This window comes from Protomyctophum parallelum (assembly GCF_964188405.1).
Source record: "Protomyctophum parallelum genome assembly, chromosome: 19".
NCBI lineage: Eukaryota > Metazoa > Chordata > Actinopteri > Myctophiformes > Myctophidae > Protomyctophum > Protomyctophum parallelum.
The window spans coordinates 41509255-41517426 of NC_139717.1; the positions used below are offsets into that span (position 1 = coordinate 41509255).

The following is an 8172-nucleotide window of genomic DNA, read 5'->3' on the forward strand; positions in this document are numbered from 1 at the left end:
CCTTCTAATGCGCAAGGGGACAATGTTTTAACTTTTTTCGAAATCTTTTTAATTTATTTATTTGGAAAATGAGAAGAAAAATATAAGAAAAAAGTAATTGCAAAACATTTGTGTTTTCAATGAATCCGACAAAAAAATATATAATAAATATATTTTTATTTATTATTATTATTTTTGAACAGAAACAACGTTTCATCGGGTTATCTTCTTTCTGTAGGTGTGTCTACTCTTTTATTAATAATGAATACAACTGTACAATTGAAAATGCTGGACAGGAAATTGAGAGCAGAATCAATCTCTTTTTCTCTCTCTCTCTCTCTCTCTCTCTCTCTCTCTCTCTCTCTCTCTCGCGCGCGCGCGCTCTCTAACAATCCCCCCTCTCTCCTGTTCCTGTTAGGTTATTTAGAGCTGCAAGTACGGAATGATTCGAATCTGGAACAAAACGTGTGTGTCTGCGTGTGTGTGTGCACGCGTGCACGCGTGCGTCTTTCCCAGAAGGCGCAGTAATAATGACGTGTTATTTCAGACAAATCTGAGAAAAAAAGGATATTTCCTGCACATTGAACGGGAGCACATTATACTTCGCTTACCTCTCTCCTCTCTCTCTCTCTCTCCTTTTCTCCAGAGTGGTCCATCGCTGTCTTCCAGTGTGCCCCCTTCCCCCTCCCCTGGTCGTACAGCCCCTCTTGTGTGTGACCTGGTAAGTGCGTTCACACTCATACTCATGTGTACCTGCTGTCACGTTACAATGCCTGTGATATTGTCACCGCCTTCGCATAAGAAGGAACATGACTCGGTCTGTCTATGGTCAGAGCAGGGACGTACCGTATGAAGAATACATGAGTGCAATGCCTGATTCGTACTGTAGTTGTGCACCGGTGTTGTAGTAGCAGATCTACAAGCTCACAACGGGTCGCATCACGACACGCTGTGAGCTTGTCGATCGGCTATTTTCTCTCGACCAAGTCCCCTTGGATACATTGACGACGGGCTGCTAGTTGCTGTGTAGTATGCATGCATGCACATTCTCCCTGTAAGGACCTGTCTAATTGCACTGATAGACAGGCGCGGTTGCCAGCAATTAAGTGTATTTACACAGGAAGTCGCCAATGTAAACAACTCATGACAGATGGATTGATGGCTCTACTGAATGTAATTAGGTGAGTACTGAGTAATGGGTGTAATGTTTTCCCCATCTTTGGCAGATGGGGATTGGAGAGAAAAAAAACCCCAATGTCAGTCTGCTTCTGCAGAGCACGTAGCTGCTGTATGTTCAGCTCTTATGTGATCAATGCGTTGATCTGGGGATGGATTTTTCTGTTTGATCCGCAAATATGGCAGAACACATAGAATTGGATTATTGGAGAGAGGATGGAACCCAGTGCAGTTCTTTGACCAGAACAGTGGTTCTTAAAATGTTATTTTATTATAGTGCCAAATCACAAGTTGTTTCAACACACTTTTGCATATAGAGTAGAGACCGGAAATTGACGTCACATGGTCGTCATGATAAAAGGCGCCTCTCACTTCACACAAGTGTGATTTTTTAGGCTCTTGATCCACAAAAAGGAGACAAATCTACACAAGAAAGTACCATTTGTTTGGACCTCTCCAACACACTCATGTGAAGGTCCAACACACTCATGTGATGTCAAATACCTTCTCCTATTCACACTTACTAGGCCACTAGGGTGTGATCATGTCAGTGTAGCTAAAATAATAGTAACCAGGACTAAATGTATAATATAATTTAGAATCAATGATTGAATACAAATCGGAATACAGCGAAAGTGTTGCACATTCCTAGACCAGGTCTGAATGCAAGGAAACCCTATTGAGAAGACACACACATGAGCGACCAACGTCATTCAAACGGCATGTGCGAGCTGAGGACGGCTAATATAAAACACATCTTTGTTTGGATATTTAAAAAAAAAAGAATAAGAAAAGAACAACAACGGAAAATAATTTATTGGCTGCCGAAGATTATTAGTATTTTAAAAGCACAACAACTCAAAGTAGTGTCATGACACCAAATCCCAGAGGATGACGCTTAAAAGCACTGCTGAGAACACTCATTGGCTTAGTGGTCCTTGATGGAAATAAACAGATAGATAAAGCTATTAGCATCCCCCCCATGGCCACGGTTCAAACTCGCTCCTTTTAAATTAAAGTATGATGCTTCAACAAGACTTCAACACAATCCTCTGCTGCTAGTCCAACCTTGTCAATATTTCACAAATAAAACTGGTGGAGCAGCCTCACAGCCATGACCTAGTCTCATACACAAAGCCACTGATCTGATCTCACCAGTGGTGGAAGAAGTACTCGGATTGAAAGCAGCATTATACGTTATTATACATTATATGTATTCAAACTGTTATGCGTGAGTAAAAGGACAAATGTATTGGCGTCAAATATACTTCAAGTACCGAATTTAGAAGTACTCATTGCAGAATGCCCCATTTTACACTGGAGTGCCGTGGTTTTTTCCACCCTAAAACATGATCATCAGGTATTATTATATAAGGATATTTTCTAAAAAAGTGTACAGTATTTGTTTAAAGTGGTGTTTTTAAGGTGGCACGGCGGCACAGCCCCCACCACTTCATTAATATGCCTGGTTTGCCTGGTGGGTAGTGATGGGTGGTGACCCCCCTGAACTGAAGCCGCACCCACAGCTGTTGTTGTATTTTAGTATTTATTTATTCAACACAGTATATAAAACAATACGGTGAACATACAAATATAAAAAGGGTAAAGACATAATTGCACATAACAACCACACCGGGGGTGTGAAGTACTGTCACCTCATAAACACATGAAAAACTGGAAAGAATACAAAAAAATCACATCTTTAATTCGTCAATTAATGAAACAGCCAAAGTATAAAATGGAAGTATAAAATAGCATTTAAGTGGTTAATGTACAGTATGGTTTCTAATAATATCGAAATCCGCAAAGTGAAGGTGACTAAAGCGGTCGAATAGTTGGGAGTGGAGTAAACAAATAGAATATTCTCCTCTAAGATATCGCGGCGTAGACATATTTACAGTGAGGAAGGTTGTCTTGTGGTTCGGAGCGGGAGGCTTTTAAATCTGTTGAATCGTGTCAAGGTTAACCAATCAGAGTGCAGGGCTGCTACCAAGGACAACCGTTGACAATACACCCACCCACACGGAGTGCGTGCATTTTTAGCACACACCCGAAGGGAGCAGCATCAGAAAATGCCTCCAAAACTCAAATACTCACTCAGCTACTGTGGTTGTTACTGCTGATTGCTAGGGTTGTTTACCAGACTCCGGTACCCTTGGCAGGTGTGTGAGTGTGAGTGTGCGTGCGCACATGCGTCGTGCGCATGCCTGAGGCCCTGGGGACTGATGATGTCAATAGATGTGTTGCACAGAGCTGTTGTTCGCTGGCGTGCCTAGAAGCAGCGGGGCATCATTGTGGGTGGGCTGGTGAGACACACTGGGATCCCATTCTGGGAGCCACATGTGCGTGTTTGTCTGAGTGCATGAAGGGGTGGGGGTGTGTGTGAGGGGGTGGGGGGAATATGGCTGCTACGAGGCAAGCAAGACTGACTGGGTTGCCATGGCGACCGACCAGTGTCGGTTGAACAGCAACATGTGCTTGTTTGTCTCTCAATTAAATTTCAATTCAACGAGCTTTGTGTTGGCATGACATATGACAAGTGTTGCCAAAGCAACAATTTCAATTATGACATAAAAAAAAATGCTATTTCTGTGCTATCGTTTTTTTCACGAAATTCTGCAATATGGTATAGAGGGCCGTGAGGATCGGTCCTCAGGAAACTGAAGCTCACACCCATTCGTCAAAAGACGAATAAGTGAATTTACTCGATGAGTAAATTGTTATAATTTGCTCGATCCACTTTTCTGCATTTACATACATGGACGTCTGACTAGTTACGGGACTACAGCGTTGACAAACAAACCCCTTCATCCAATCAGCGTAACCAAAACAAACTAACGTCATCTCCAGTCTATACCTACACTAGGTTCGAGCTGACGTAGAGCCTGAGTAGAATCTAATTAAAACCCACATGGGCAAGCCCATTTGTGATGATTTGATTGGCTGAGCACGGAATGTGATGATGTATGATGATGAGAGCGACCCTCACTTCACTTCAAGTGTGATTTTTATTTATTACTTTCAGTCATCAATGTTAATAATGATACTAATCGTTATTGTCCCGAAGGATATTTGTCTTCACAATACAAAAACATGAGATCCCCACTGTATACAGAACCATCCCATCATACATGTACACTGACTGTATACACTACAGAACCATCCTATTGGCGGGGCAGCTTGTTTAATGCCGCGATGGTTGAGGGGACAAAACTCCTACTAAAACGGACCTTTTTCCATGGCAAGGTTCTGTATCTTTGTCCAGATGGCATGAGGTTAAAAAAGCGATCGAGGATGATCAGTGTCATTTTGATATAGAAAGTGCTAACCGTGTGATGGCCTTATTGTTCATATCAGATGTCTGTGTAGGGAGTCCGATGATCTTGGAAGCAATACTGCAAAGTTTGTTCCTGTTAGGCATGGGCAGTATAGTGTAGAAACATGCGGGACAGTACAACAGAACCGGTTGGATAATGCTTTTGTACAGTAATAATAGAAGATGAGGAGCAACAGATAATGATCTTATAGCTTACGAATTACATGGAGTCTTTGCTGAAAACGTGACTGGATAGATAGTAATCTGTTGATCAAACCTAAGTTTATTGTCCAGTGTGAGTCCAAGATATGTGAAACTGTCAACCTGTTCTACCGTTTCATCATTATTGACGTTAAGGCGACGCGACAGGTCTTATCTATAGTGGTTAGGTTCTGAGTTAGGTTCTGGTTAGGCACCTCCCTTGCGTTGCTGATTGCACCTTGGTGATGGCTGCGCCCCGGGGCGCCCCCTCCACGGATTCGTCTACAGCTGGACGCCTGGAGGAGAAGGACAGTGACTTGGCCGATCACTGCTGCCGACACGGCAACTGGAGAGTGTTGTGGTTAAGTGTCGAAAACACTCTAAGGAGGTTGGAGACCGCCTGATGACCTCTCTTCCAGGGCCAAGGCTTCATCCATTAGAAATTGATTATAATCGCTATCTTTGATGTTACAAACTCAGGGCCCATGTCTGACAGTACTGATGAAGAATGTGCAGGCTTTGCTGAAGACCTTCTAGGTAAATAGGTGCTTAATGTCTGTGTCGGTAAGAGTGAGACCAGGTGATTGTTCTAATAATAATGCCAGTTTGTTAATATATTTCAAGAGGGTGGGGCTGAGGGTACAACGTAGTTCACCCTCTGCCTTGTGGGAAGCCAATATATTATTTTCATATATTGATTTAATGACATCAAAGGACTGGAAAATGGCCCACACTTTACCAAGTTGAATATCTTCTTTAGGATGGCCAATTTCTGTTGGTATATTTTATCATCTAATTTAAGATGCCACGTTAAAGGGATTGTGACATAAAAAAAAAGGTTTTGGAATTGTTCTTGTTTTTTTTTTTAGGTTTTCTAATCTCAATTGCACCCAAAAAACATGAACTTTTAACATTCAGTAGATTTTCTGTGATCTGGGGTTTTCTGGCTCAAACAGGTGCTCTGATTTGCCGGCAGTAAGTGACATCACTTACTGCAAATCCCATATATGTCAATGGGATTTGCCAGCAGATGTCACTGTTTCACTGTGTTGCCTGTAGCTCAAAAGGCCCAAAGAACCCCAAAGAAAACTTCAGACCACAGAAAATCCACTGAATGTTCAAAGTTCAGGTTTTTTGGGTGTAATTGGTAAATGGTAAATGGTGCATTTATATAGCGCCTTTATCCAAGGCGCTTTACATAGATTGTGCATTACATTCACCCATTCACACACACATTCATACACCGATGGCAGCGGAAACCATGCAAGGCACCAACTAGCACATCGGGAGCAATTAGGGGTTCAGTGTCTTGCTCAAGGACACTTCGACACTAACTCTGGGGGAGCCCGGGTTCGAACTGGCAACCTTACGGTTACCATCCAGGCACTCTACCCCTGAGCCACCGCCGCCCTTGAGGTCATAAAACCTAAAATTAAAAATTAAAATTAAAATAAATGAAATTAATGTCATAAAACCTTTAAGAGACCCACATGCTCTTTGCTTCTGTTAGTTACAGACCTGTAAGAGTCTGGTCTGGTCGCACCTGTCTGAGCTCATAGATTGAGATATATGCCATTCTTTGTTTTTAACAATACAATTTTCGTACAACATTTCCTTCTGCAATCTCCGCATAATAACATGCCCAAAAATAGGTACGCCAGATTAAACAAACTCCTCAGCAGCTGTTCACAGCCCATCATTCATAATGTCAAGGTTCCTCCTGGTGGCCTTTTCTCCATGCAGCTACAATCCCCCGACATATCCTCGACAGCCGGTGCTCCGGGCTCGTGTTCCGCCGGTAGGGGCCCAGGAGGGCCCGTGGTTTTTTACCCCAGCGAGACGGCTCACATTCTCGGGGAAAGTGTTTAACCCCTGCCCCTCTAACCTCCCACCTCCCCCACCGAGCGCGTCTCTCTCTCTCTCTCTGTCTCTCTATAAGGCCATGTTCCACGGCTCTGCTCCTTTTCTCCTGGCGCTCTCCTTATCGTGGAGCTCAGCTGGCCTACGGCCTCTCTTTTAATAGGTACTTATTTGGTCAACGAGAGAAATATCATATTTTTGGAGTCCCCCCCCCCCCCTCCCCCCCACCCACTGACTCCATGCACTCCCTCCTTCCTTCCTATCTCCTTTCTTCATTTCTGTCCCAACTCTCTCTCTCTCTCTCCCTCTTTCTCTTTCCCCCTCATTTTCTCTCTCCCACTCTTGCTCTTTTTTATCTCTGGTTTTTATCTTTAACTCTTTCCCGCCTTGACACGACAGTGCCTCCTCAGTCTACTGGAGAGGGTTGGGATCCTTTTAGGTTTTCAAACCTTTTCATGTCAAGGTTCCATTATTCATTCGGCATTTTGGGCCACGGGCCACCATTTGATGAGATTTATCCTCTCAGACACGGCAAAGATTTTGTCCACGTTTCCATGCTGTATGTACTGATGTAGTACTATAGGAGAGATAACGGGCAAACGTTGATCAAAATAACAATTCTTCAATTAAGTAATGCAGATGTTTAACTATAATTTAACTCTTGAGAGTGTAAAAAACAGTAAAATTCCGATTCCGCTTCATTAAAACAGTTTCCGTGCTTTGAATGGATTACTCCAGGTTAATGTCGCTGCCATATCGGACATACGCGAGTTTTGTTTTATGTGTTTAATCCGCCGTAATGTTAACAAAAAAAAGAAAATTCTTCTTCGCCGCGGAGAAAGAGAGTAGGCGCATCTGTTGTGATAAAAAAACCGGAAATCGTCACATGCTGTGGGCTGCTAGGGCTTCTGGGAAATTGAGGCCAATGGAAATGCATGGGGTGCAACGCCTCATTGAGACGAGTCTTGTGTGCGTCTTCCGGGTGCACCAAGATGGTGGATGATACGATCGAATCATAACAAACCACAGGAGCTTTCTTTGCTGGATTTTCGCGGATTAAAAGCCCAAATAATTCAGCGTATGCTCTAAAGGTAATACAACAATCTCGGCAGTGAAGGGGGTTGATTAAAAGTCTGATAAATCGTTTTCCGCAGTCAAACTGTTAACGATTCCCTCTTAGCGAACCGATTCCTTGAAGGGATATTTCACTGATGTATTTTAGCTGCCCTGATCCCTTCCTATATGAAACCCAACTTCAAACACCATTTTAACCATGTTCGATTCATCAAAAACACCCGACCTTGGTTCTGATGACCTTTAATACGTGATGGGGCCGTGTTTTTTTTTCAATATTGTTTTTTAATTTAAAAGGTTTGAGATGAGAACTGTACCTGAGGTGCAAAAGTTCTATCAGTATTCAGTATAGTAGTGAGCAGTCTAAAGTTCTGTCCTGAGAAGCCTGTATAAAGTAGCACCACAGCAGGGAAATAAAGCTTATACCTGAGGAAAAAAACTTGGTACGTGTGTGCGCTTGTTTAGGTGTGTGTGTGTGTGTGTGTGTGTGTGTGTGTGTTTGACTTTGATCTCACTGTTTGGGCTCCATGTTTGGGCAAGCCTGGCCCAAAACAGTCCCTCAGTAA

The 8172-nt window shown here is 42.9% G+C and overlaps 1 protein-coding gene across 1 annotated transcript in view; it reads left to right on the plus strand.

Annotated features, from left to right (window-relative positions):
• The first annotated feature begins 624 nt into the window (after nucleotides 1-624).
• plcb4b (phospholipase C, beta 4b) overlaps nucleotides 625-8172 on the plus strand; it is a 90549-nt gene continuing 83001 nt past the window's right edge. The window contains exon 1 of the mRNA XM_083790629.1: nucleotides 625-700. The gene's annotated coding sequence lies outside the window, so the exon portion shown is untranslated. The remainder of the gene's footprint in view (nucleotides 701-8172) is intronic.